Genomic DNA, 27,681 nt, shown 5'->3' with positions numbered 1-27,681 from the left:
ACTGTTCCTACCTATGTCATTGGTATCAATTTGTACCACGACATCCAGTTACTCACTCTGCTCCTTTAGAATGCTGTGGATTAATCAGAAACATCCTTGAACTGCTACCTGGGAGGAAACATGCACTCTTGTCCACAGAAACTCCTGTTTAACTATGGACGGGCACTGGAGTAGTCTGCACTGGCTGCCTATTCTGTTTCCCTCTCCTGACAGTCATGCAGGTACCTGCCTCCTGCAGCTTAGGTTTGACTTCCTTCCTGTAGCTGCTATCTATTACATCATCATTCTCCTGAATGAGCTGAAAGTTATGAAGCTGCAGTTCCAATTCCTTAAAACAGTCTCTAAGGAGCTGTAGCTTGTTGTGTTTCATGCAAATGGAAATATCAGGGAGACTGGATGTCTCCCAGCATTCCCACGTCTTACATGAAGAATATACCACTAAGCTTGGACCCATTCTCACTGTACTAGCTATGTAGAAATAGACAAACAAAGAGGGAAAAAAACTTACTAGAAACTTAGAGACTCCACCTGTTCTCACTGAAACCTGACCACTTTAACACAGTCTGCTCCAACAATGTCCACTCCACTTAAGCTTTGCTTCTTCTTAATTAGCCTCCACTGAAAAGTGCCAAAAGGCTCCAAGCTCTTTTCAAAACTCATGGATAAAAGCCTGCAAATAATTTGGCATAGGGTGGTTAGTGTACAGGAAGAAAGATTAGAGAATAGTTTAGAAGAAAAGATACAAATCCGGTGAAGTTGAAGGAACATCGATGGTTGTCAGAACAAGGTGTGAATAATGGTTAAATACCAGATCTGGGAAAGTGTGACTACATTATATACCTTCCACAAGATTAAACCATTTGTAAAAATGTAGATATCAAGCAGGAGTAACACTTGGTCTCTAGCCTGCTCTGTCATTTGAAAAGAGCAGGATTGATATTATTCTTATGTTAATTCTGCATTTTTGTCTAACTTAGTGCCTTTGATGAATCCATCAACATCTGCCTTCATAATAAACAAATGCTGTTTCCACCAGGAAAAATGTCCAAATGCTCACATTAGTCTGAGAGAGAAAAATAATGCATCAATGCTATGTTAAGTGGATGGCCCTCTTTTTAAAGCAGTGATCCCCATTTCCATTCTTTCCATATCCACGTTGTCAAGATTCCTTGACATCCTAAACATCTTAATCAAGTAACCTCTCACTCTTCTAAACTCCAATGGATAGATATGTATCCTGTTCAACTTCCCTTCATAAGGCAATCGGCTCAGTCCAGGTATCAATTTAGTATATTTTTTTCTGAGATTTTACTCATTTACATACATAAATAAAGAAATCAACTTTATAGAAATTAATACAGATGTAGTCTTACCAACACATTTTGCAACAAGAGTACAACTTCCCTGATTTTACATTCAGTTCTCTTTACAGTAAAGAATAACATTCTGAAAGCTTTCCAAATTACTACTTCCCCTTTATGTAGCCTTGAGAAGCAGGCATTGGGACACACAAAATGCCAATCTCTTGCGATTTAGATATCATGCTTCTTTTTCATATGCAATTCCTTTTTCCCAAGTCTCCACCTGATCAGCAAGCCTATCTGCTTATCTCCACAACCCCTTTATATCATCTGCAGAATTCACTTTCTGATCTATCTTTTTGTCATTAACAAACTTAGTGATCAAATCTCTTCCATGGTAGCATTGGTGAACCACAGAAACACAGAAACATAGAAAGCCTGTAGCACAATGCAGGCCCTTCGGCCCACAAAGTTGTGTCAAATATGTCTCTACCTTAGAAATTACTAGGCTTACCTATAGCCCTCTATTTTACTAACCTGCATATACCTATCTAAAAGCCTCTTAAAAGACCCTATCGTATCCGTGTTCACCAGTGCTCCTGGCAGCCCATTCCATGCACTTGTACAATGTCCAGTGCATGTTACTAAAAAGGGCTTCTTTGGTTTGTTACGAGTAGGAATGCTTCTTTGTCTGTTAAATGTTTCTCTCGTCGTTGTTTCGCTTTAGAATGGCTGATATGGTAATTGTATTCTTTTTTTAATCAATGGGGAATGTTATTGTGTTTTGTGAAGCTGGGAACTTGGGGGAGGGGTTGCGCGGGCTTGGGGTGTGAAGGCAGTCGGGAGGGAGAGCCGAGGAAGGTGGACGTGCGCTCGGCAGACCACCGGGGAGTCCGAGGTGGAAGAAGTTGAAGTCGGAGGCAAGCGACGAGGGACTGGATCGTTCGCTGGTTGAGCTCCAATGAGTGCACTAATTGACTGAACTTTGATAAGTTGGCGCCTTTTGTTTTTTTCCTCGTATATATATATATATATATATTGTATTGCCTAATACTCTTTTAATTTTAGTTATCTCTAAATTGTATTTCATAATGGTATTTGTTGTGGGTTTGATACTGTCGGCGGGAGCGAGGCATAAACTCGATTCTCACAGTACCTGCGTGTACAGGAGGTGGGGTTGGTGTGTGGCTGGATCTCCTTTTCCCCTAGACATATACCAGCCTTTGCGGGTAAGTGTTACATTTGTGGGATGCTCGCCCGGGATTGGATTGTCAGGGGGCTGTGGAATCGTGCAGGCAGCGGAGCGGAGATGGACAGAGATAAGATTGTTAGCTGGTGCGAATTTGAAGGTGTACCAGTACAGTACGCATGCGTAGTGAGCGGAGTGGATTTTCGAGTTTTGGGAGACGCGGTAGTGCAGGGGTTAAGTTTGGTGAACGGTATGGGGCGGGTAGAATTGGTAGCTAGACGGTGTGGTAAAGAGGTGGAGTCTAGCTGGGTGTTGGTTCGTACGAGTGCTGACGTCAGGACGTTGGAACTGCCGGCGACAGTCAGTGTACCGGGGGAGGAGGGACTGTGGGGTCTCCACCCCTTCTCCGAGGATGAGGCTGAGGAGACCGGAGGAGGAGCTAGAGCTAGAGGAAAACCCCAGAGAGGTGGCAGGCACTAGCAAAGGGAGGAAGGAGGAGGGAGTCGTGACTAGGCCCCGCCCCCCAGGTAGTGGGGAAGCCTCGGAGCTGGCGGCCGCACTTAACTCCCTGGTGGGAGTGGCCGAGAGGCCACGGCTGAAGCTGGGGTGTTCTCCGGAGCCAAGCCTACTCCGGACGGGGAGGTGGACTATGAGACCTGGATCGAGCATACGTCCTGGATGTTAGAGGAGTGGCCAGGCTCGGAGGAGGAGAAGAGGCAGCGATCGGTGGGAAGTTTGAGGGGTTTAGCAGCCAAAACAGTCCAGGAGTTGAAAGCTGAGAAGCCTGGGGCCTCAGTGGAGGAATGTATAGAAGTTTTGGAGGGAGCGTTTGGGTTGTCAGGGGAACCCTGGCTGCTTTCCAACGCCTGGAACAATGGAGAGGGGAAAAGCTCTCCGAGTACATATTTAGGATGGAGGGGATGCTCTCGGGGCTGCGGTGCCGGGGGGCAGTGAAGGCGCCTGACGTGGCTAGCGTGAGGATGAGTCAGATATTCAGTGGCTCTCTGGAGGAGGACAAGGTGGCGTGGACTATCCGGCAGGCTTATAGGAAAGGCCCCCCCCTCCATCGTTCGGGCAACTGATTAGAGAGGTGCGGGAGGAAGAGAGAGCGTTGGGGCGGAAAAGGGGCGTGGGCCTACGGGAGCGATCCTCAGCGATACAGGAAGTGGTGGCTGGGTGGAGGAATGACAACCCACCGGGGGGTAGAGAACCCCCTCTGGAGGGGAGGGACAGGGGAGGTACCCACCCTCAGGGGCGACCAGTGCAGTGGGTTGGGAGCGGGAGTCGTCCTGGGAGAGGAGGGGCGGCAGGCAGCGTGTGCTTTAACTGTGGGAAGGAGGGGCATTTCAGACAGGACTGTGGGCGGCCGAGGGTGTGCTATAGCTGTGGAGAGGAGGGACACTTTAGGTGGGATTGTGAGAGACAAGGAGTTCCGCGGAGGACAAGTCCCCCTGCGACTAAGAAGGGGGAGGTGTCGGGAAACTTAGGAGAGGCTCAGTGAGGGAATGGACTGGAGCCTCTGGAGGAACACGTTCCCAGAGATCAGCCAGGGGACCACCGGGTGCCCACGCCTCTATTCCAGATGGGCTGGTAGGACCCCGTGCCAGTGTGGGTCTACGGATAGAGGGAGTTTACGCAAAAGCCGTTCTGGATATGGGATCGCAGGTGACCTTATTGTACCGGTCTTTCTACAACCAATATCTAAAGCATTTGCCCGTAACCCCATTTGACGCCCTGCAGATTTGGGGTGTGAGCGAGGGTGACTACCCGTACGATGGGTACCTATCGGTGAGATTGGAGTTCTCGGAGGGCAATGTGGGAGTGTCCGAAGCTATTGAGACGTTGGTGTTGGTGTGTCCTGACCCGGTGGAAACCGGTGGTGCTGCCCTCCTGGTGGGGACTAATTCCCCCGTTGTGCGACGGCTCCTGGGAGCTTGTAAGGAGAAAACGGGGGAAGACTTTCTGGAGACCCTCTCGGTGCATCCAGTGTTTCGAACAGTGTTCGAAGAAGGGGTTGCCTCCCTAGGGCTGGACCCGGAGTGTAAACGAGGGACGGTGTGGTGTACGCAGGCGAGGCCCAAGGTGATCCGACCCGGGGAGGTAGCACTAGTGATGGGGACCCCCAGATTCCCAGGAGTGCCGACGGGCGAAGCCCTGTTAGTAGACGCCCCGGACGATCTTGAAGGGGAGACACGATTTCCGGCGGGGGCGCTGGTGAGGCCCGAAGTGCAGAGACCAGGGGTGGTACATGCGAGGTGTATAGCTATAAGTGTCAGGAACACCACGGCAAGAGAAATCACCTTTAAGAGGGGAATGCCGCTGGCACATCTGTTCCCGGTGACGGTAATGTCTAGCGCACCAGTGAGGACCCCTAACCGGGAGGGATCGGAGCATCGAAGGGAGCTGACCGCTGAAGTCTTTAACTTCGGGGATTCCCCTGTGTCGCCGGAGTGGAAACACAGGCTAGTGGAGAAGATGCTGAAGATGGAAGCTGTTTTTTCTTGGGGCGAGTTTGATGTTGGCTGCTCCAAAAGCACTCGCCACACCATCCGGGTGACGGAGGACACCCCGTTCCGAGAGAGATCCCGGCGGCTGGCTCAGGCAGATGTTGAGGACGTGCGGCAGCACCTGCGCAAGTTGAAGGAGGCCGGAATCATAGCTGAGTCCCGAAGTCCTTATGCGTCCCCAATAGTGGTGGCACGGAAGAAGAATGGGCGAGTGCACATGTGTGTTGACTACAGGACGTTGAATCGGCGAACTGTCCCTGATCAATATACTGTCCCAAGAGTCGAGGATGCGCTGGCCTACCTGAGCGGTGCAAAGTGGTTCAGTGTGCTGGATTTAAGAAGTGGGTATTACCAGATCCCAATGAGTGCGGGTGATAAAGAGAAGACCGCTTTTATCTGCCCGCTGGGGTTCTTTCAGTTCGAACGAATGCCCCAAGGCATATCGGGAGCCCCAACCACCTTCCAGAGGCTCATGGAGAGAACTGTGGGGGATATGAATCTGTTAGAGATGCTGGTGTACATGGACAATTTGATAGTGTTTGGATCGACTTTGGAGGAACATGAGGAGAGGCTGTTGAAGGTGTTGGGCCGGCTTAATGAAGAAGGGTTGAAGCTTTCCCTGGACAAATGCCAGTTCTGCAAGTCGTCGGTTAGCTACGTTGGCCATATCATTTCGCAAGAGGGAGTGGCTACTGATCCAAACAAGATAGAGGCCGTGACCACCTGGCCGAGACCCCAGAAAGTGGGCGCTCTGTGCTCATTTTTGGGGTTCTATGGGTATTAACGGCGATTTGTGAAAGGATACGCCAAAGCGTGTCACCCGTTGACTCAGCTGTTGTGTGGCTATCCCCCGATGGGAAAGAAAAGGACGGGGGACCAGAGGCAGGACGCTGGAGGATACTGGAACCCGGCGGAACCTTTTGGCTCGAGATGGGATGATCAATGTGAAGAGGCGTTCCGATCTTTGAAAAGGGCACTGACCCAGGCCCCGGTGTTGGCTTTTGCCGATCCCCAGAAGCCATATGTGCTGCACACGGATGCCAGCCGAGAGGGTCTCGGGGCTGTTCTGTACCAGGAGCATGGCAAAGCATTGAGGCCGGTAGCCTTTGTCAGCTGAAGCTTGTCGCCATCGGAGAGAAACTATCCCACTCACAAGTTGGAGTTCCTGGCGCTGAAGTGGGCGGTGGTGGACAAACTGGGCGATTACCTATACGGAGCCAAGTTTGAGGTGAGAACGGATAACAATCCTCTCACTTATATTTTGACTTTGGCGAAGCTGGATGCCACAGGACATCGGTGGCTGGCGGCCTTGTCGGTATATGATTTCAGCCTGAGGTACCGCCCCGGTAGCAAGAATGTCAATGCGGATGCTTTGTCTTGTCAGGAGCTGGGGGAACAGGAAAGGGACAAGGGGTGGGAGAGTGTCCCTGCCCCTGGAGTGAAGGCGATGTGTCAGTTTGCTATCACCGTGAAGGCCAAGGGAAGAGGGAGGCTGGAACGAGCCGTGGACCATTTGAGGTTTTTGACGACGCCATACTCCTAGCTTACTGTGACCTGACCGCACTGCGGACTAAACAGTTGCCGGAACTGAGTCCGGGGGAAGTGGCAGCTGCTCAGCAAAATGACCCGGGCATTGGCACAGTGTGGAGAGCGGTCGAGAAGGGGGATGGGGCGTTAGCTGAGAAGGCGAAACACCCATTCGTGCCCCTGTTGTTGAAGGAGTGGTCTCGGTTGAAGTTAAAGAACCAAATCTTGTACCGGGTAACGGCGCCTCCAGACCAACCCCACTGTTGGCAACTGGTCCTGCCGGAGGAGTATCGGCAGACTGTACTCCAGGCCCTACATGATGATTCTGGACACTTGGGGGTGGAAAAGACCTATGGATTACTCAAAGACCGGTTCTACTGGCCCCGGATGAGGGGGGAAGTCGAAGAATACTGTAGGGGCTGCAGTCGTTGCATCCGGAGGAAGACCCTGCCCGCGTTGGCGGCTCCACTGTCGCACTTGCAGAGTGCGGGACCTCTGGACCTGGTATGTATGGATTTTCTGTCGATTGAGCCTGACACCAGCAACATCGCGAATGTCTTAGTCATCACCGATCATTACACTCGCTATGCTCAGGCATTTCCCACTAAGGATCAGAAGGCGACGACAGTGGCAAAGGTGTTATGGGAGAAGTATTTTGTTCATTACGGCCTTCCCAGGTGAATCCATTGCGATCAGGGGTGGGACTTTGAGAGCCGCCTTATCCATGAATTACTGACTATGCTTGGGGTTGAGAAATCCAGGACTACCCCTTATCACCCACAGGGAGATCCGCAGCCAGAGAGGTTCAACAGGACCCTGTTGGATATGCTCGGGATGCTGGAGATTGGGCAGAAAAGCAGATGGAGTCGTCATATTAGACAATTGGTTCACTGTTACAATTGTACTTGCAATGATGCTACAGGATATTCGCCCTATTATCTGATGTTCGGGCGGGAAGCGAGGTTGCCCATTGACTTGTGTTTTGGGGGTGAAGTGGGTGAATTACCCGGGAAGTCCCATCTAAAGTATGTGTCCGACATGAAGAGGGAGTTACAGCGGGCGTACGAGTTGGCCGAGGCGGCGGCTACCAAACAAAGTCAGAGGAATAAGATGCGGTATGATCGAAAGGTGAAGTTTGTTCAATTATTGCCGGGTGACCGGGTCCTTTTACGGAATTTGGGACTCCCTGGTAAGCACAAGTTAGCAGATTGATGGGCGGCCAGCCCCTATGTAATAGAGAGCCAGATGCCGAACCTGCCAGTTTACCGGGTGAAACCTGAGGATGGGAAAGGGCCTATCAAGGTACTCCATCGGAATCACCTACTGCCGCTGGGTCAAGCGGTGCAGGTGGATACGGAGCCAGAGTGGGAGGTTACGCCTAGTACAAGGACTCTGCGAGGGCGCAGAGAAAGGGAAGAGCCCGCTGCTGAAGAGCGGGGACGGGTCCCTCGCCCGGAAATGGCTACTGATTCGGAAGAGGACGACTCAGATGAGTGGCCCCTGTTCCCATTCGCTGGTGCTCCAGTACCAGGAGAGGAGGCTCCTGGCCCTTCCCATACTGAATTGGGTGAGAGGAGGGAAGGTCTTGAGGGTCAGATGGAGAGGCAGCCAACATTGGTGGGAGAGAGGGTGGAGCCTGAGCGTGAGCCGGAGGGATCTCAGGTGAGGGAGGACCCCCGTGAGGAAGGGGGTGAGGGTCTGTCAGGTAGACCTGGGGTGTCCAAGACAGTGGGTTCGCAGGTAAAGAGGGAGCCCAATGGGGGAGAAGGGGTATGGAGATCTCAGAGGATTAGGCACCCCCCGGAGTGGTTGACATATGTGGTACCAGGAGAACCGAGTGTGATTTCTACTGCTCTGGGTAGTTATGTCACTGCTTTCTGTACCTGTGTTGGGTTTTGGGTGTTGCAAGAAGCTTTGGGGGACTCTAGTAATGCCATGAGGGCATGACATTTGCTGGTGGGGAAAGAATGTACAATGTCCTGTGCATGTTACTAAAAAGGGCTTCTTTGGTTTGTTACGAGTAGGAATGCTTCTTTGTCTGTTAAATGTTTCTCTCGCCGTTGTTTCGCTTTAGAATGGCTGATATGGTAATTGTATTCTTTTTTTAATCAATGGGGAATGTTATTGTGTTTTGTGAGGCTGGGAACTTGGGGGAGGGGTTGCACGGGCTTGGGGTGTGAAGGGAGTCGGGAGGGAGAGCCGAGGAAGGTGGACGTGCGCTCGGAAGACCACCGGGGAGTCCGAGGTGGAAGACGTTGAAGTCGGAGGCAAGCGACGAGGGACCGAATCGTTCGCTGGTTGAGCTCCAACGAGTGCACTAACTGACTGAACTTTGATAAGTTGGCGCCTTTTGTTTTTTTCCTCGTATATATATATATTGTATTGCCTAATACTCTTTTAATTTTAGTAAACTCTTTAAATTGTATTTCATAACGGTATTTGTTGTGGGTTTGATACTGTGTGCGGGCGCGAGGCATAAACTCGATTCTCACAGCACCTGTGTTTATGGGAGGTGGGGTTGGTGTGTGGCTGGATCTCCTTTTCCCCTAGACATATACCAGCCTTTGTGGGTAAGTGTTACACACTCACCACTCTCTGAGTAAAAAACTTATCCCTGACATCTCCTCTGCTCCTACTCCCCAGCACCTTAAACCTGTGTCCTCTTGTGGCAACCACTTCAGCTCTGGGAAAAAGCCTCTGACTATCCACACGATCAATGCATCTCATCATCTTGTACACCTCTATCAGGTCACCTTTCAACCCCCTTTGCTCCAAAGAGAAAAGGCCAAGTTCACTCAACCTATTCTCATAAGGCATGTTCCCCAATCCAGGCAACATCCTTGTAAATCTCCTCTGCACCCTTTCTAAGGCTTCCACATCCTCCCTGCAGTGACGCGACCAGAACTGAGTACAGTACTCCAAGTGGGATCTGACCAGGGTCCTATATAGTTGCAACATTACCTCTCGGCTCCTAAATTCAATTCCACGATTGATGAAGGCCAATACACCATATGTCTTCTTAATCACAGAGTCAATCTGCGCAGCTGCTTTGAGCGTCCTATAGACTTGGACCCCAATGTCCCTCTGATCCTCCACACTGCCAAAAGTCTTACCATTAATACTAATACTGCCATCATATTTGACCTACCAAAATGAACCACTTTACATTTATCTGGGTTGAACTCCATCTGCCACTTCTCAGCACAGTTTTGCATCCTATCAATGTCCTGCTGTAACCCCTGACAGCCCTCCACACTATCCACAACACCTCCAACCTTTGTGTCATCAACAAACTTACTAACCCATCCCTCCACTTCCTTATCCAGGTCATTTATAAAAATCATGAAGAGTAAGGGTCCCAGAACAGATCCCTAGGTCACTCAACTGGTGACTGACCTCCATGCAGAATATGACTGTCCACAACCACTCTTTGCTTTCAGTGGGAAAGCCAGTTCTGGATCCACAAAGCAATTTCCCCTTGGATCCCATGCCTCCTTACTTTCTCAGTAAGCCTTGCATGGGGTACCTTATCAAATGCCTTGCTGAAATTCCATATACATTATATCTACTGCTCTTCCTTCATCAATGTGTTTAGTCACATCCTCAAAAAATTCAATCAGACTCTGAAGGCATGACCTGCCCTTGACAAAGCCATGCTGACTATTCCTGATCATATTATACCTCTCCAAATGTTCATAAATCCTGCCTCTCAGGATCTTCTCCATCATCTTACCAACCACTGAGTTAAGACTGACAGGTCTAAAATTTCCTGGGCTATCTCTACTCCCTTTCTTGAATAAAGGAACAATATCTGCAACACTCCAATCCTTGGGAACCACTACCATCCCCATTTATGATGCAAAGATCATCGCCAGAGGCTCAGCAAACACCTCCCTCACCTCCCACAATAGCCTGGGGTACATTTTGTCCATTCCTGGCAATGTATCCAACTTACAACACACACAAAATGCTGGTGGAACACAGCAGGCCAGGCAGCATCTATAGGGAGAAGCGCTGTCGACGTTTCGGGCCGAGACCCTTCGTCAGTACTAACCGAAAGGAAAGATACTAAGAGATTTGAAAGTAGTGGGGGGAGGGGGAAATGCGAAATGATAAGAGAAGACCGGAGGGGGTGGGATGAAGCTAAGAGCTGGAAAGGTGATTGGCAAAAGTGATACAGAGCTGGAGAAGGGAAAGGATCATGGGACGGGAGGCCTCGGGAGAAAGAAAGGAGGGGGAGGGGAGCACCAGAGGGAGAAGGAGAACAGGCAAACAACTAAATATGTCAGGGATAGGGTAAGAAGGGGAGAAGGGGCATTAACGTAAGTTAGAGAAGTCAATGTTCATGCCATCAGATTGGAGGCTACCCAGCCGGTATATAAGGCGTTGTTCCTCCAACCTGAGTTTGGATTCATTTTGACAATAGAGGAGGCCATGGATAGACATATCAGAATGGGAAAAAGACGTGGAATTAAAATGTGTGCCCACTGGGAGATCCTGCTTTTTCTGGTGAACCGAGCGTAGTTGTTCAGCGAAACGGTCTCCCAGTCTGTGTCGGGTCTCACCAATATATAAAAGGCCACACCGGGAGCACCAGACGCAGTATACCACACCAGCCGACTCACAGGTGAAGTGTCACCTCACCTGGAAGGACTGTCTGGGGCCCTGAATGGTGGTGAGGGAGGAAGTGTAAGGGCAGGTGTAGCACTTGTTCCGCTTGCAAGGATAATTGCCAGGAGGGAGATCGGTGGGAAGGGATGGGGGGGACGAGTGGACAAGGGAGTCGCGTAGGGAGCGATCCCTGTGAAAAGCAGAAAGGGGGGGAGGGAAAAAAGTGTTTGGTAGTGGGATCCCGTTGGTGGTGGAGGAAGTTACGGAGAATTATACGGTGGACCTGGAGGCTGGTGGGGTTGTAGGTAAGGACAAGGGGAACCCTATCCCGAGAGGGGTGGCGGGTGGATGGGGTGAGGGCAGATGTGCGGGAAATGGGAGAGATGCGTTTGAGAGCAGAGTTGATGGTGGACGAAGGGAAGCCCCTTTGTTTAAAAAAGGAAGACATCTCCTTCGTCCTGGAATGAAAAGCCTCATCCTGAGAGCAGATGCGGCGGAGATGGAGGAATTGTGAGAAGGGGATAGCCTTTTTGCAAGAGACAGGGTGGGCAGAGGAATAGTCCAGGGGTACATTTCACGCGGTCCGGCGACTTATCCAACTTGATGCTTTTCAAAAGCTCCAGCACATCCTTCTTCTTAATATCTACATGCTCAAGCTTTTCAGTCTGCTGCAAGTCCTCTCTACAATCACTAAGATCATTTTCTATAGTGAATACTGAAGTAAAGTATTCATTCAGTACCTCTGCTATTTCTTCCAGTTCTATTCACACATTCCCACTGTCACATTTTGTAGGGCCTATTCTTTTACATCTTATCCTCTTGCTCTTCACATACTTGTAGAATGCCTTAGCGTTTTCCTTAATTCTGCCCGCTAAGGACTTCTCATGGCCCCTTCTGGCACTCCTAATTTTCTTCTTAAGCTCCTTCCTGTTAGCCTTATAATCTTCTACATCTCTAACATTACCTAGCTTTCTGAACCGTTTGTAAGCTTTTCTTTTCTTCTTGACTAGATAGATATATTACAGCCTTTGTACACCACGGTTCCTGTACCCTCCCATAACATCCCTGTCTCATTGGAACGTACCTACACAGAGCTCTACACAAATATCCCCTGAATATTTGCCATATTTCTTCCGTACTTTCCCTGAGAACATCTGTTTCCAATTTAAGCCTCCAATTTCCTGCCTGATAGCCTCATAATTCCCCTTACTCCAATTAAACACTTTTCTAACTTGTCTGTTCCTATCTCTCTCCAATTCTATTGTAAAGGAGATAGAATTATGAGCACTATCTCCAAAATGCTCTCCCACTGAGAGATCTGACACCTGACCAGGTTCATTTCCCAACAGCAAATCAAATACAGCCTCTCCTCTTGTAGGCTTATCTACATACTGTGTCAAGAAACCTTCCTAAACACACCTAACAAACTCCACCCCATCTAAACCTCTCACTCTAGGGAGATGCCAATGGATATTTGGGAAATTAAAATCTCCCATCATGACAACTCTGTTATTATTACACCTTTCCAGGATGTGTTTCCCTATCTGCTCCTTGATATCCCTGTTACTATTAGGCAGCCTATAAAAACACACAGTAAAGTTATCGACCCCGTTCTATTCCTAACCTCCACCCACAAAGACTCTGTAGACAATCCCTCCATGGTGTCCACCTTTTCTGCAGCTGTGACACAATCTCTGATCAACAGTGCCCACGCCCCCACCTCTTTTGCCTCCCTCCCTGTCCTTTCTGAAACATCTAAAACCCGGCACTTGAAATAACCAATCCTGTCCCTGAGCCATCCAAGTATCTGTAATGGCCACCACATCATATCTCCAAGTACTGATCCATGCTTTAAGCTCATCCTCTTTGTTCAAAACACTCCTTGCATTAAAATAGACACATCTCAAGCCTTCGGTCTGAGCGCGTCCCTTCTCTATCACCTGCCTATCCTCCCTCTCGCACTGTCTACAAGCTTTCTCTATTTGTGAGCTAACCTCCTCTTCCCCAGTCTCTTCAGTTTGATTCCCACCCCCCCAACAATTCTAGTTTAAACTCTCCCCAATAGCCTTAACAAACCTCCCTTCCAGGATATTGGTCCCACTGGGATTCAAGTGCAACCCGTGCTTTTTGTACAGGTCACACCTGCCCCAAAAGTGATCCTAATGATCCAGAAATCTGAATCTCTACCCCGTGCTCCAATCCCTCAGCCACACATTTATCTTCCAACTCATCCTATTCCTATTCTCATTGTCACGTGACAGAGGCAGTAATCCCGAGATTACTACCTTTGCGGTCCTATTTCTCAATTTCCTTCCTTCCTTTCAGGACCTCTCCCTTTTCCTACCTATGTCATTGGTACCAACATGTACCATGACCTCTGGCTGTTCTCCCTCCCACCGCAGGATATCTTGGACACGATCAGAAACATCCCAGACACTGGCACATAGTGACATGGTGCAGGCTGCTTACAAAACTTCTAAATATACACTTGTCTGAATTACTCTCATTGCAGTCTGCAGCCTGTAAATTCCCTTTAAGCAATGTAGTTTTGAACCATCTTAGTGACTTAGCAATTTCACTATCTTCTGAAGAACTCGGTATACTTAACTGTCAAGCATGCAGGTATAGCACCTTTAAGCAGATGAAAGTACATCATCATGGCCAAAAGAGAGGAAGAAGAGGAGAACTCGAAGCCCAACTGAAATGAAGAGGCAAGATTTATGAAGATTTGGAGAGGCATAATATGATGAGGAATAGTAAACATGGCTTTGTCAAGGGCAGGATGTGCCTTACGAGCCTGATTGAATTTTTTGAGGATGTGACTAAGGACATTGATGAAGGTAGAGCCGTAGATGTAGTGTATATGGTTTTTAGCAAGGCATTTGACAAGGTACCCCATTCTGGGCTTATTGAAAAAGTAAGGGGGCATGAGATCCAAAGGGGCATTGCCTTGTGGATCCAGAACTGGCTTGCCCACAGAAGGCAAAGAGTGGTTGTAGATGGGTCATATTCTGCATGGAAGTCGGTGACCAGTGGTGTGCCTCAGGGATCTGTTCTGGGACTCCAACTCTTTGTGATTTTTGTAAATGACCTGGATGAGGAAGTGGAGGGATGGGTTAGTAAATTTGATGATGACACCGAGGTTGGATATACACAAGTGTTGTGGATAGTGTGGAGGGCTATCAGAGGTTACAACAGGACATTGATAGGTTGCAAAACTGGATTGAGAAGTGATAGATGGAGTTCAACCCAGATAAGTGTGAGGTGGTTCATTTTGGTAGGTCAAATATGATGGCAGAATATAGTATTTATGGTAAGACTCTTGGCAGTGTGGAGGATCAGAGGGATCTTGTGGTCCAAGTCCATAGGACACTCAAAGCTGCTACGCAAGTTGACTCTGTGGTTAAGAAGGCATATGGTGCATTGACCTTCATCAATCGGGGGATTGAGTTTAAGAGCCGAGAGGTAATGTTGTAGCTATATAGGACCCTGGTCAGACCCCACTCGGAGTACTGTGCTCAATTCTGGTCGCCTCACTATAGAAAGGATGTGGAAACCATAGAAAGAGTGCAGAGGAGATTTACAAGGATGTTGCCTAGATTGGGGAGCATGCCTTATGAGAATAGGTTGAATGAACTCGGCCTTTTCTCCTTGGAGCGACGGAGGATGAGAGGTGACTTGATAGAGATGTACAAGATAATGAGAGGCATTGATTGTGTGGATAGTCAGAGGCTTTTTCCCAGGGTTGAAATGGTTAGCACGAGAGGACACAGTTTTAAGGTGCTCTGAAGTATGTACAGAGGAGATGTCAGGGGTAAGTTTTTTACACAGAGAGTGGTGAGTGCATGGAATGGGCTGCTGGCGGTGGTGGTAGAGGCGGAAACAATAGGGTATTTTAATAGACTCCTGGATGGCTACATGGAGCTTAGAAGAATAGTGGGCTATGGGTAAAGCCTAGGTAGTTCTAAGGTAGGGACATGTTCGGCACAGTTTTGTGGGCCAAAGGGCCTGTAACGTGCAATATGTTTTCTATGTTTCTGAAGTTGATTAAGGAAAAGCAGAGGCCTATATATGGACTTTAGAAAGGCTTTCAGCAAAAGCCAGCATGTGAGGTTGGTCCAGAACTTTTGGTCGCTTGGTATTCTGGATAAAGTAGCAAACTGGATTAAACATTAGCTTACCAGAAAAAGCCAGAGAGTGGTAGTAGATGGTCACATCGCTTACTGGACGCCTGTGGCTAATAGCATGCAGCCGGTAGCAGTACTAGATCTGATGCTGTTTATCATCATGTTAATGATTTATATGATAATTTGATAAACTGGATCAGCAGATTTACAGATAACACTAAGATTGTGGTCTTAATGGTTGTGAGCAAGGCTATCAAAGTCTGCAGAGCTACATGTTGGGAAAATATCCGGAAAAATGGCAAATGAAACTTAATTCAGTCAAGTGTCAAATGTTTCATTTTGGTAGGAGAAACCAGGAACAATAAGGCAGTGAGAAATACAATAGAGCAATGGGATCTTCTTAGAGCAGCTTGTGGTCAAAACCATCTGTGGAATGGCAATTCAGGATTGAGTGTTATGTAATGGTACAAATTTGATTAGGGAGCTTAAAGTAAAGGGACGCTTAAGACACAGTATTCATAATATGATAGATTTCACCCTGCAGTTTGAGAAGCAGAAGCTAAATCAGATTCATCAGTATTACAGTCGAGTAAAGGGAATTACAGAGGTATGAGAGAGGAGCTGGCCAAAGTTAATTGGAAGGGGCCACTAACAGGGATGATGGCTGAACACCAATGGATGTAGTTTCTTGGGTGAATTCTGAGGCGCAGGATAGATACAACCTGAAGTTGAAGTATTCTAAAGGGAGGATTAAACAACTGTAACTGACAAGAGAAATCAAAGAGAGCATAAAAGCAAAAGCATATAATATAGCAAAAATAAGTTGGAATGTAAAGGATTGGGAAGCTATTGAAAACCAGCAGAAGGCAACTAAAATAGCCATAAGGAGATAAAAAGTGAAATATGAAGGTAAGCTAGCCAATAATATAAGAGTGGATATAAAAAAGTGTTCTCAGATATGTAAAGAACAAAAGAGAGTGAGAGTGGAACAGACTGCTGGGGAATGTCACCGGAGAGGTGGTTATGACAAAATAATAGCGGGTGTGCTTAATAAGTATTAAGTGTTAGGCTTCATCATGGAAGACTCCAGCAGAATGCCAAAAATGGAAGAGTGTGAAGGAGCAGAAGTAAGCATCATTGCTATTACTAAGGAGAAAAGTCTGAAGGTAGGTAAGTCACCTGGACCAGATGGACTACACTGCATGGTTCTGAAAGAGAAAGCTGAAGAGATTATGAAGGCATTAATAATAGTGTCTGAAGAATCACAATGTTCTGGAAAGATTCTGGAGGATTAGAAAATTGCGAATGTCATTGGATACTTTAAGAATGGATGGAGGGTGTAGAAGGGTAGACACGGACAAGGGGCATGAACATCGAGTCAGGACTCTGCCTTCCACTTAGGCACCGAGCCGGGACTCTTCGAAGGGTAGACACGGACACGGGGCATGAACATCGAGTCAGGCCTCCGCCTTTCACTCACCCCTGGTTGATTGCGAAGGCTTTTTAACATTCTCGCCCCGAACGGCTAAAGCCAGGGTCTTATAAGCCGCCGGTTTGGGTCGAGGGTAGATTACCTTGATAGCCAAGCTCAAGGGACGTGTGAATCGGGATTAGAAGGGAACAAGGCGTCAATGGTCCGGATCGCAACCTAACTAAATTTAAAAGGGAACCGATCCGGACCATGACAGTACCCCCTCCCCAAATCTAAAAAAAAAAGAGATTGATAGGTTCTTGATTAATCAGGACACCAAAGGTTTAGGGTAAAAGGCAGGTGAATGGGATTGAGAGGGGTAATAACTCAGCCATAGCAGAATAGCAGAGCAGACATGATGGTCCAAATGGCCTATTTCTGCTCCTGTGTACCATAGTTTTAAGGCCTTATTTCATTGGCTCTTCAATCTGTAACAAGAATCACCCCTTGTAATAATGATCAGTGAGGCATAGAGAATCTGTATTTACCAACAAGTAACTTTTATTGTCTCAACTAAAAAAGAGCAGGTGGGTTCACACTCTTATCTACTTGTGTGCTCCCTACTAGAACCCCTGACACTCCATGAACAGTCAATGAAGAGAAAAGGATATTACCCGGGAAAGGAGTCTACACTGGCCAGGCGTTCCTCGTGGTCCCGATCTCCACATGTTCGTGGAGACCTCCTTATCCGCGATAGTTCGTCTCTGGCTGCTGGAGAGTTGTCGCCCCTGTGTATTTGGAGCTCCTGAGTCTTATACTATTCCTTATCAATTGAACCATTGGATCTCCATCCCATTGCTTCAAGGTCACCTGACCTACCTGGGTCACCTTCTTACTGGTCATCATACAGAGCTACAGCCAACATTGTTTCATGGCTCTGCCCACCCCAGCCTTACGTATTTGTGTCTTTACACTCTGACTGGTCCAAATCAGTTAAATGAGGAAACCCAGACTGAGTAGACGAGATTACCGATTGCAGGTCTGGCATTTTACAAAACAAGTAGCTACTCCTCAGAGAATGGTCTCAGGTATATTGCTCTGATTAGATTGTCCCAGAGCAAGGATCAGTTCAGAGCCCATTCCCTTTACATAACAAATGGCAACTTGTTTGAGAATGGTCTCAGGTTTAGCAGATCATTACCTGAAGCCTCCTGTGTCCACATTCAGTTGCTCTGATTAGATTATCCAAGAGCAAGAAACAGTTCAAAGTCCACAAAATGGGGGAAACAAAGACAACTGGCTTGTCTGCTTCCCTTGTCCTTGATCAGACTGAAGTTTCTTCTGGCCAACATCTCAATTCTGGACAGTGAAGATGCATAAAACAGGATGTTCTTCATTGACAGCAGCTCCAAATTAAATACTATCAAACTGTCTAAATTAATCAATAAGCTTCAAGTCCTAGGCCTAAATACATCCTTGTGCAACTGGATCCCCGATTCCCTCGCTTGAAGACCCCAGTCAGTTAGGACTGACAACAATGTCTACTCCACAATCTCCCTCAGCACAGGTGCACTTAGGCCCCTGCTCTCCTCGATTTATACTTGTGACTGTAAGGCAAAGCACAGCTCCAATTCTATATTTAAGTTTGCTGTCGATGCCACTGTCATTGGCTGAATTAAAGGTGCTGACAATCAGCATATAGGAAGGAGATTGAAAATCGGGCTGAGTGGGACGATAACAAAAACCTACTACTCCACTCATCCATCTGCCTCATTCTTTCAACCCGAACCTAACAATACAATGGAATTCATGCACAGAAGATCTCACCATGGCTTTACAAATACCACTTAGAGATGCCACTTTCCAACAATTAGACATTTAGAGGAAGAAAAGTAAGGCAAAATACATGGTTCTTTCCTTTGTATCTTCATAGTAAGTGGAAGCAGCTCACCACTTCAGGATGAACAGGATTCATTTGTGAAAGGGAAACAGTGCACATATTACCCGACTGATTCTATTGAAGAAGTGTTACAGATTCAAACATTGGAAGTTACACGTATAGTTATTCAAAAAATTATCACTTGAAGTAACATTTATCATATGTGCAGCAATCTCTAATTATAGTAATCCCAACCAACAGTGGGGGATAGAATCAGAAACACATTTTCAAAGTGGAAGTTGTCATAGCAATCTCAGCAAAGTTGGTAAAAAGTTAGTTACCTGGGTAACACATCTTGGAGTAGTATCAAAAGAAAATATTTCCAATTCCTCCGAGATATGAATAATACCAATGCATTTAAGATATTATTTGTTTATCTTGGTTGATATCAGAGATAATGTACCTTGTTCTTGGATTATTTCTAAATTACTTCAAAAGTACTTCCCAGTTGCAAAGAAATGAATGATTATTTAACCAGTTTCATGTAATACTCACGAAAGGCTATGCTGTATGATCAGAAGTGAAATACTGTATAATGCATCTTTATTGCAATCAAAGTGGCTTAGGTTTTTGGTTTTACTCTGTAGTTATAAAAAGCAAAACAAGTATTTTTTAATAGAATCCCTCCTCAGATCCCTACCAGATCCTTCCTCAGCCTCTGCTGCTCCAGAGAAAATAACTCATGTCTGTCCAACCTCTTCTTATAGCACATACCTTTTAATCCAGGAGCATCTTGGTAAACCTCTTCTGCACCCTCTCCAAAGCTTTGACAAACTCTCTGTAACCAGAACTGAATGCAATATTCCTGATAGAGCATAACTAGAGTTTTATAAAGCCCCAACATAACTTCCTGATTTTTGGACTCAATTTCTCGCCCTACAAATGCAAGCTTCCCATATACCTTCATTACCACTCTTAAAGCCCATGTAGCTACTTTCAGTGAACTATGGACTTGAACTCCAAATTCACTTTGAATATCAACACTGTCAAGGGTCTTCCCATTAACATTGTTCTGTTACTTTTCATTTGATCTCCTGAAGTTCAACACCTCACATTTGGGTGGGTTAAACACCATCTGCTATTTTTTTGCTTATATTCGCAATTGATCTAAAGCCTGCTGTATCATTTTTCAAAGTTTCAAAGTGCATTTATTATCAAAGAATGTATAAACTATACAACCCCGAGATTTGCTTGCTTACAGGTAGTCACAAAGCACGAAACCCAAAAGAACCAAATTTAAAAATATAAAACCAACCATCCAATGCCCACAGAGAAAGAGAAAACAAAACAAATCATATAAACAATAGAAACATAGAAAAACAGGCCCTTTGGCCCACAATACTGTGCCGAACATGTACTTACTTCAGAAATTACCTAGGGTTACACATATCCCTCTATTTTTCTAAGCTTCATGTACCTATCCAATAGTCTCTTAAAAGACCCTATTGTATCCATCTCCACCACTGTCACCAGTAGCCCATTCCATGCACTCACCACTCTCTGCATAAAAAAACTTACCACTGACATCTCCTCTGTACCTACTTCCAAGCACCTAAAAACTATGCCCTCTCATGATAGCCATTTCAGACTTGGGAAGAAGTCTCTGACTATCCAAATGATCAATGCTTCTCATCATCTCATACACATCTATCAGGTCACCTAAAGTGAGCAACAAGAGTATTCCGAATCAAGTTGAGTTCCGAATCCAAATCTCCAGAGCAGATTGGAGTAGACTCAAAGTCTCCACTCATCATATTAGTCTGCAAAGTTTGCAGACATGAAGTACAGCAGTTGTGGGGGGTGGAGTGAGCTCACAGCCTTAGCGTCACAGAGAGAGAGGCCCCCAGTTTATCTGGGTCAGTGTTTAAATTGTTCGAACATCACACTAGGACCCAGGTCTCGCAACCAGTGAAACATTCTCAGTCGAGATTTCGCTACTGAAGGAGCCATTCTCGACCTTTCCAAATCAGCTCAGTGCCAAGAGTGATCTAACCTCATCCGAATTCTGACATTCTGCCTTTACAGCCTATATGGACCAGCATTTACATGTCCAAACAGCAAATTGCACCTCGCATAAGGACCAGTGCCTTGCTGCAGTGAGTCGCTCTGGGCCTTGAACACGCTGCCCAGCGATTCAATTTGGACCTGGATTTCCCTGCCAAAGAAACCATTCTCAACCTGTCCAATTTGACTTGGTGCTTAGAGCAATCCACCTTCACAGTCAGGTTATTTGGATGGGCATTGGAACTTCTCTGTCCCACCCTCTCCCCTCTGAATCGTTCACTCCTACCAGTACATCTCCAAGTGTGTCAATTTTGCAGCACACCAGCAGGGCACATTCCAAAAATTTGCTTTTCCTTCACTCATTTCTTTATAGCTTGCAGTGATAGTTTACCACAAACAACTTCAAAAAAAAGTTTTTCTAATAATGGTTTTAATCAAATTCCTTTGCTTTCAAATTACCAGTTAGCTGTCACACATCTTCAGTAGCGTCATCTTAACCAGAAGATCCTACAGTATTCTACAATATTCACAAGACCACCAAACTTCAGATAGTTTGAAAATTAATTAAAGCTGCTATCTACATTTGCATCCAAACAGTAGAAGTCTCAGTACAAATCCATGCTTAATACCACGGACCTCCAACCAGAATGAGTCACAATGACAGTGCACTTTGTCTTCAATGTGCAAGCCAATTCTGAATCTAAATGTCTAATTAACCCTGGATCCAATGCACCTTCATGTCCTGAATGAACCTCCAAAAGGGACCTTGTCAAACACCTTACTAAAATCTATGTAAACAACATACACATCTCTACTTTTATTAATCACCTTTGTCACCTCCTTGAAAAACTCAGTCAAGTTAATAAGACAGGACTTGTCCCACACAAAGCCAAGAAGAGTGTCCCTAATTAGGCCATAGCTTTACAGAAGCTCATAAATCCTCTACAGCAGGGGTGCCCACCCACAGGTCCATGGGCCCCTTGGTTAATGGTAGGGGTCCCTGATGTAAGAAAGGTTGGCAACCCCTAGTTTAGAGTAACTTTCTTACCACTAACAGGAAAAGTCATGAGTGTGTAGTTTCTATAATTATCCCTCTTTCCCTTCTTGAATAATAGTGCAATATTAGCTACTTACCTGTCCTCCAAGACCTTGCCTGTGGCTAGTGAGGGCTCAAAGATATTGGTCAAGGCCCCATCATCTTCATCTTTTGCCCTCCTCAGTAAAGTGGAATATATCACACAGGTCCTGGGACATCCGTCTTAATGTTCTTTAAGATCCAAATACTGCCTTCTTCTTTATATCAAAATGCCCTTTCATATTAGTAAATTCCACATTACTGTCTCTTTCTTCCATATCATTCTTCTTGATCAATACTGATACATATTACTTAGTTGGAACTTCACTTACAAGCATATCAGAATCAGAATCAGGTTTATAATCACAGGCATGTGTCGCGAAGTTTGTTAACTTTGCAGCAGCAGTTCAGTGCAGTACATAATCTAGAAGAAAATATAATTAATAAATACATAAATAAGTAAATAAATAAATAAATAAATAGATTTCAGTGTATGTATATTGAATAGATTAAAATCATGCAAAAGCAAAAAAATATATATATTTAAAAAGTGAGGTAGTGTTCACGGGTTCAATGTCCATTTAGGAATCAGATGGCAGAGGGGAAGAAGTTGTTCCTGAATTGCTGGGTGCGTGCCTTCAGGTTTCTGTACCTCCTACCTGCTGGTAACAGTTAGAAAAGGTGCTGGCGCTGGAGGTCTTTAATAATGAATGCTGCTTTTCTGAGACACTGCTCCTTGAAGACGTCCTGTGTACTTTGTAGGCTAGTACCCAAGATGGAGCCGACTAAATTTACAACCCTCTGCAGCTTCTTTTGGTCCTATGCTGTAGACCCCCCATACCAGACAGTGATGTAGCCTGTCAGAATGCCCTCCGCAACACATCTATAGAAGTTTTTGAGTATATTTATTGACATACCAAATCTCTTCAAATTCCTAATGAAGTATAGTCACTGTCTTGCCTTGTACATAACTGCATCAATATGTTGGGATCAGGTTAGATCCTCAGAGAGCTTGACACCAGGAACTTGAAACTGCTCACTCTCTCCACTTCTGATCCGTACATGAGGATTGGCATATGTTTCTTCATCTTACCCTTTCCGAAGACCACAATCAACTCTTTTGTGTTACTGACATTGAGTGCAAAGTTGTTGCTACAACTAGTGAGCGTATCTCGCTCCTGTATGCCTTTTCAACTCCATCTGAGATTCTACCAAAACTGGTTGTATCATCAGAAATTTATAGATAGTTTTTGAGCTACATCTAGCCACACAGTCATGGGTATAGAGAGAGTAGAGCAGTGGGCTAAGCACATACCCCTGAGATGCACCAGTGTTGATCATCAGCAAGAAGGAGATGCTATCACCAATCCACACAGATTGTTAGGAAGTCGAGGATCCAATTGCAGAGGGAGGTACAGAGACTGAGGTTCTGAAACTTCTCAATCAGGATTGTGGGAATGATGGTATTAAATGCTGAGCTATAGTCGATGAACAGCATCCTGACATAGGTGTTGTGTTGTCCAGGTGGTCTAAGACTGTTGTATATTTCCTCCTTTATCCTTGTGTGGTGTTATCTGCTGCCTAGTTATTATCATGCTCTTGATATATGTACAGAATGTTTCAGGATTCTCTTTAATCTTATTTGACTAAAACTTAACATGGCCCCTTCTGACTCTACTACCGTAGATTCCGGATTTTAAGCCGCTACTTTTTTCCCACATTTTGAACAGCTTTGAACTCTGCGGCCTTTAATACGGGGCGGCTAATGCATGGTTTTTTTTCATGCCGCCAAAAACATTTTGCCTCGTAACAGTAGACCAATAAAATTGATGAGTAGTTCACAGAGGTCCAATGAAATTGTACGATAAATCAAGCGCACTTTCACAATTAAATTATTGTAAATCAGTCATTTGTACTCACCCTCATCAACATGGAAAACACTCGAAGAAAAGCATTGTGCTGCCTTTATGGCAGTTATTTAGTTTATAATATTTTTGCTTAGTAATTCATTTTCTAGTTAAAGTTAGAAGAGTTTTAACTATATTTGTTTTCTGTACTACATCGCGGGATGCTATGACGTCACACCCGGTTTCGCCGTGTCTAGTGGGAAAATGCCGGTTTGCGATAAACGGGACGGCGGGGGCGAGCGGCGGAGCGGCGGAGCCAAAACGCTGCTTTTAAATTAAAGGCGATCAATAACTTTTCCTGGTAGGCTGCAGTATATATATTTTTTACCAGTCGTTAGGAGATATTGGAATGTTGTTCAGTAAAAAAGTATACGCAACGTATATTTAAAAGTAGCCGCGTTACAGGCACGGTTCGAAAAAAAGCATTTGCAATATGTATTTGTTTATGTTACCATATGGATTTAATTAAAAGTTAAAAAATCCTCACGTGTAATATCTTTCTGTGTAAATATCTCATATTACAACGTGGGACACCTGCGGCCGAAAATCCGGTGCGGCCTGTACAAGTAAAAAATTGATTTTCTTTCTAAAATTAGAGCCAGCGGCTTTTAATCAGGTGCGCTCTGTAGTCCGGAATCTACAGTAATTCCTTTCCTGAGTTCTTTTCTGGCTTCTTTGTTATCCTCAAAGGCACTGTTTGATTTTAGTTTCTTAAATATTACATTGCTTCTCATTTTTTCTTCTTGACTAAATTCACCACCTTCCTCAACATCCAAGGTTCCTTTATGTTTATACAGGAAAATACCTGAACCATATTGGATTGATTGTGAGAATTGGCAAGTGGGCATGGGGCTGATCAATCACCCGTAAATTGATTGGGCCTGCAATGCACAGAGGGCTCTCTCTTTTGGTACAAGCTTTCAAGTGTGCATGTCTTTTGGTTCGGTGGGCTATGTTAGTGCTAGCATGTACTGTCATTAACATGGTTCAGTAAAAATGTTTAATCATACTACTGTAGTGTCATTCTTGCTCCACCGTTACATAACAACACCTGTCCTATTCGAATTGGATTGAATTGACTTTATTTCTTATATCCTTCACATAGATGAGGAGTATGTGTCTAAATGTTACGCGGACGTGGCAGGAAGAACGAACCCAAGTGCAGGACTCCGACGCAGAGGCAGGATCAGGAGGCAGAATCTCTGTAGCGAGCGCAGAGTTGAGACCAGGCTGAGTCAGGACTAGGGAGGCTTGATTCACGAAGAGATACGGGGTTGAAGACTTGGAGCTAGGTTCCTTTCTTTCTGAGAGTCAACCAACAATCTGGCAAGGGCTGACCAGAACCGTCGGGGTCTTATCCTCCAGTGGCTAATGGAAACCAGGTGCTGGTGATTGAGAGGAATTGGGAAAGATTGGGAATCAAATGTGGGGATTAAGGACCAATTAGGGAGGAAGGGAAAAGGTGGGAAATGCCAGCCAGGACCATGACAGTACAACCTCCTCAAGGGGAGCCTCCCGGCGACTTTCCCAGCTTGTCGGGATGGTCTCTATAAAAGTCCTGGGTGAGCGAAGGGCCTAGGATAAAGGAGCGGGGAACCCAGGAATGCTCCTCAGGATCATACCCTTCCCAATCCACCAAGTACTGGAACCCACTGCCCCTTCGGCGCACATCCTATAGTCGGACGGTGAAGGCTGGATGGTTGTCAATGATTCAGGCTGGTGGGGGAGTGTCGGGCGGTGGACACAAGGGGCTGACCGAGACTGGTTTAACTTGGGAAACACGGAAGGTAGGGTGGATGCGTAGGGAACTTGGTATCTTCAGTCGGACCGCCGTAGGATTGATAACCCATTCGACCCTGAACGGACCTAGGAAGCGAGGAGCGAGTTTTCTATGCTCATTCTTGAGCAGAATGTCTTTGGAGGGCAGCCATACCAACTGCCCAGGTTGGTACTCCGGTGCCGGGGTCCGGTGTCGGTCGGCTGTCTCCTTGTAGCGATCTGTTGAACGGGCTAGGGCCGCGCGTGTCTCCCCCAAATCCTGCGGCACCGGTCAATATGATCGCGGACGAATGATACAGAAATCTCTGCTTCCTGCGCGGGAAACAGCAGGTGCTGGTACCCCAGCGAGCACTCAAACGGGGATTTTCCTATGGCTGAACTCACGAGGGAGTTGTGGGCGTACTCGACCCATGGGAGTTGGTCGCTCCAGGTGGCTGGGTTGTTTTCGGTCACACAACACAACGTTGCTTCCAGGTCCTGTTTAATCCGCTCCGTCTGTCCATTAGTCTGGAGGTGGAAGCCGGATGTTAGGCTGACTGATGCACCCAAGGCTCGGCAGAATGCTCTCCACACCTTGGAGACGAACTGGGGACCTCAGTCCGAGACGATGTCGGCGGGGATTCCGTGGAGGCGGAAGACGTAACGGACAAGGAGGTCAGTGGTCTCCTGGGCCGAGGGGAGTTTATGTAGGCCTACAAGATGCACAGCCTTAGAAAATCTGTCCACCACGGTGAGGATGGTCATATTCCCGTGGGATTTGGGCAGACCCGTAACAAAGTCCAGGGCGATGTGCGACCATGGGCGGCCAAGAACAGGCAGGGGGTGAAGCAATCCCACAGGCGGCCGATGCGAGGCCTTCCCCTGGGCACAAGTGGGGCATGCCGCGACGTAGCAGCGGGTGTCTGCCTCCATGAAGGGCCACCAAAAATATCTTCTTAGGAGTGCCAGGGTTCGATTACTTCCAGGGTGGAAGGCAAACCGAGACGCATGCCCCACTGGAGGACCTGAGATCGGACACATTCAGGCACATAGAGGCGGTTGTTGGGTCCCTTACCTGGGTCCGGGTCATCTCGTTGGGCTTCTTTTACCACGGACTCGATCTCCCAGGTGAGGGAAGCCACCACGCAGGATGGGGGGGGGATGATCGTTTCTGGACTGGAGGTGTCCTCCCTGGCGTCATATTGGCGGGAGAGCACGTCCGGCTTTCCATTCTTGGACCCTAGACTGTAAGTGATGGTAAACTTGAATCGCCCAAAGAATAATGCCCAGTGGGCCTGACGGGAGTTCAGGCGCTCGGCGGTTTGAATGTACCCCAGGTTTTTGTGATCTGTCTAGACAACGAATGGGTGCTCTGCCCCTTCCAGCCAGGGCCTCCATTCTTTCAACGCCAGTTTGACCGCCAATAACTCTCGATTTCCCACGTCATAACTCCGTTCCGCGGGGGACAATCGGCGGGAAAATAAGGCTCAGTGGTGAACCTTTTCGTCCGTACCCGACCGTTGGGACAGGACTGCTCCCACCCTGGAATCTGAAGCGTCCACCTCCACGATGAATTGTCGGGACGGGTCCAGATGGCGGCGGTGGTGAAGCATCTCTTTAAGTTAGTGAATGCCGCTTCCGCTTCGGCATCCCAAGAAAAGGATGTGGAGGGCGAGGTAAGCCGGGTGAGGGGGGCGGCCACCCGAATGTAGTCCCTGATAAAATTGCGGTAGAAATTTGCGAACCCCAGGATCCGTTGGAGTTGCTTGTGGTTTGTTGGCCTAGGCCATTCCTCCACCGCACGGATCTTCCCGGGGTCCGCTCTTACCTGCCCGCCTGCGATGATGTATCCTAGAGAGCTGACCAAAGGGACATGAAACTCACATTTCTCCGCCTTCACAAACAATTGGTTTTCCCACAGCCTCTGAAGGACTCTACGGACATGATGTACATGTTCTTGCAAGCTGCGGGAAAAAAATCAGAATGTTGTCCAGATAGACGAACACAAAACAGTTAATGAAGTCCCTTAACACATCGTTGATGAAGGCCTGGAAAACGGCCGGCGCATTCGTAAGGCTAAATGGCATCACCAGATATTCAAAATGGCCCAGAGGGGTGTTAAAGGCTGTCTTCCACTCATCCCCTTCTCATATCCTAACGAGGTGGTAGGCATTCCGTAGGTCCAGCTTGGAAAAGATGGTCATTCCGTGTAGCGGGTCGAAGGCTGAACTAATGAGAGGTAAGGGGTACTTGTTCTTAATGGTGATATTGTTCAAGCCTCGATAATCGATGCAGGGGTGAAGCGATCCATCTTTCTTCTCCACA

This window comes from Hemitrygon akajei, chromosome 3 (genome assembly GCF_048418815.1).
Source record: "Hemitrygon akajei chromosome 3, sHemAka1.3, whole genome shotgun sequence".
Lineage (NCBI taxonomy): Eukaryota > Metazoa > Chordata > Chondrichthyes > Myliobatiformes > Dasyatidae > Hemitrygon > Hemitrygon akajei.
Note: the sequence above shows the minus strand (reverse complement) of the source record.